The following is a 3,070-nucleotide window of genomic DNA, read 5'->3' as shown; positions in this document are numbered from 1 at the left end:
ATAAGAAAAATGATAAAAAAAAAAAAAAAGCAGCAATATAGTGAAATTTATTGCTTGTTTAGGTGCCAAATAGCCTTCTAAACTATGTTGTGTGTACTTACTCAACAAGCCCTCCCATCAACCATATTAGGTAGGCTTATTACTATTTCAGTTCCACATGTGAGGAAAGTGATGCTCATGGAGCTAGAGCAATTTGCTAAAGCTCCCTTAGGCATCAAGTGGAGCAGCTGAGGTTTGAATACGGGCAATGTGACCTAATTCAACAAGGTCCCAATCAAAATGTACAGCAGTGAGGTCCAGACATAAGGGACCATTTTCCAATTATTTTACCTTGCTACTTACGATACTTAGAGTAACATAGTAGCCACATTGTAAAAATATTTCTCATTAAAAAGTAAAAAACAGGCCAAGCGCAATGGCTCACGCCTGTAATCCCAGCACTTTGGGAAGCCGAGGCAGGCGGATCACTTGAGGCAGGAACCGGAGACCAGCCTGGCCAACATGGTGAAACCCCGTCTCTAATAAAAATACAAAAATTAGCTGGGCATGGTGGCACACGCCTGTAATCCCAGCAACTCTGGAGGCTGAGGCATGAGAATATCTACCGCACTGGAGCCTGGGCGACAGAGTGAGACTCCATCTCAAAAAAAAAAAAGGCAAGCATGCCCCTGCAAATGTCCTAATTTTTGTTTGTATCTATTAATGGGTTCATTGCTCATTAATTTCTTATCTTATAGAGCTGGAGATTTTTAGAATCTAGAAAGATTTTATTTACCTGCAAGCCTACAACAGTTATCTACATGCTTTAAACTGTAACACGTTGTAAGTGCTCAAAAACATTTTACCACAGTTTAAAGCAAGACATATGAAATTGATAGAGGTGGGTCACATGCGTTATTCTTTGGCAGTGCTTTGCATTTTCGTTGTCTTCCTCCTAAGCATTTACTTTTTAAAAGTAAGGAATCTGAGCAGGATGTAGTTAAAGAACTTGGAATTTATCCAATTGTGTTCTACTGCTGTTTGACAATTTCTTTCCTCATCAAGAAAACAGTTTTCAGAAACAGCTGATTTTCTCGGGAAAAACATCAGGCCCCACTGGGAGTCGAACCCAGGATCTCCTGTTTACGAGACAGGCGCTTTAACCAGCTAAGCCATAGAGCCACGCGGAAGCGCCATTTAAAAGTGAATCTATCTCATTTTACTTTGACAAAATGAGTTTATTGAGTGTTAACTGCTGTCTTCAAAAAATACGCCAACTCGAGAGATGCTTCATTTCCTCAGTCTCTTTTGAAGACATACGAATACACGGGGAAACGTATTCGCCTGTTTATAGTGTCAAGGGATTTTTCTATTAATCCAAGAAAGAGCATTACAGAAAGCTATACAATACGTGAAGACCATTAAAAGGAATATATCTATACATAATTTTAAAAAACCTTCGAATCTTGAAAGTCACTCACTTAGGGTACGTGAAGCTGCCAAATTTGTCAGAGGAGGAACAGGCATCTCTCGCATGGAGCCGTGGGACTCGGCGTTAAGGCACTCTTCAGCTACAGGTGTCAGCCCGTTTAGCTCCTCTTCAGGTCTTGTGATGTCATTCTCAAGAGGAGAGTAAAGTTCTGTGTCGTGTGGGGCCTCTCAGGAAGGGTACGGAGGTGGGGGAGGGGCGGGGCGTCGGGACTCTCTGCAGCTTTGCCCTGAAGGAATTTGGTCGACACTTTAAGACTGACCAAGAAAAAGTCATTTGGCCCAGTTTTCTCCCACCCTTTGTTTACTTCTGCTCCTCCTGGGCTTGTTTTTTGTTGTTGTTGTTGTTGTTTTGTTTTGTTTTGTTTTTTTCGTTTTTTTCTCTTTTCTTTTTCTTTTTTTTCCCCCCTCAGTTCTGAAAATCACCTCCCAGAGCAGATAACGCGTTCTCCTCTGTAACCCGTCCTTGCACTCCCCGCGGGGGTCCCGGTTCTCATCCCTCCGGGGACCTGCAAGGAGCCCCGCCCGCGGGGTTTGAACCGCTTGCTGCTCAGCGTCCAGGAGCAGGCCCCGCGTAGGGCCGGGGAGGGGCCTTCGGAATTCAGGTGCTTCTGCGGGGCCCAAAGCCCCCAGGGCAGGCGGGGACTGAGACGACTGAGGAGTGAGGGACAAGGAGGCTGGGAATGGGGAGGGGAGACCCGGGATCCGCCCAGAATGCTTTCGTGGGGTTGGAGAGGGCAGGACACAGCCTCTTCCGGCCCGGTAGGATCCGAAGACACGCATCAAATGCAAACGGATTCCCGTCCTGGACTTTGGGAATTAAGGCCCTGAACGCAGTCAGCAAAAAAGTAGATCTGTCTGTACAGACGTTTCTTTCCACGTCTCTCATAGTAAGGGCTTTATTAAAAAGCAGGGACTCGAATCCTAGGTGGGTAGATGGGAGGCTGGGACTGGGGAGGGGATGTCCTCTGTTTTCTGGTTGTGCACATTAAAAATAACTCTCTGCCACCTACTCCTAAACACAGCCAGCAAAAATGAGACGTCAACTAAGCGCTGTCTCAGCCCCAGAGCCAGGTCGGCCGTGGGGTTTTTCAAGCGTTTTCTTAATGACTGATTTTTCTAGAAGCTAATGGATTTTATTCTCCCAGATGTAAAGGCTAAGGCTACTGCCTGCTTCACACCCGGATAACATAAAAGACAGCGATGGGACCGAAACTCGTGTCTCCTGGGTCCTGGTTGGCTGGAGAGAGGGGCAGTGAACTCCCCGAAAATAATTCTGTCTTTTCTCAGTATCTGGGAGGACTCATTACAGGGTAGATAATCAGGGTGGATGTTTGGCAAGTGGGAATCTTTGAGATCTGTGCACACAGTTTTAACTCTACTTTTGCCAGTTTGGAGGACATGAAATTCCCGATGAGTGTATGTTAAAAGGGAATACAGAAGGCAATATACACAACGTTCTAAAAGAATTGCTTTTCATGGAGGCAAAGTGGCTAAGCAGTCCAAAGCGCTGGATGAAGGCTCTAATCTCTTGGGGTATGGAGATTCTAGCCTGTTTAGCCACAGAAGTCATGAAAACACTATGTGGTATTTTTTAAATAAT

At 45.3% G+C, this 3,070-nt stretch overlaps 1 non-coding gene across 1 annotated transcript; it reads right to left on the bottom strand.

Moving 5' to 3' along the window:
* Positions 1–1,087: 1,087 nt before the first annotated feature.
* TRNAT-CGU (transfer RNA threonine (anticodon CGU)) lies at positions 1,088–1,161 on the bottom strand. Its single transcript has one exon. It is a non-coding gene; the product is annotated as a tRNA-Thr (tRNA).
* Between the last annotated feature and the right edge of the window lie 1,909 nt (positions 1,162–3,070).

Source organism: Macaca mulatta, chromosome 4 (assembly GCF_049350105.2).
Source record: "Macaca mulatta isolate MMU2019108-1 chromosome 4, T2T-MMU8v2.0, whole genome shotgun sequence".
Lineage (NCBI taxonomy): Eukaryota > Metazoa > Chordata > Mammalia > Primates > Cercopithecidae > Macaca > Macaca mulatta.
The sequence above is the reverse complement of the archived record's forward strand: the minus strand, read 5'-3'. Positions and strand labels throughout refer to the sequence as shown.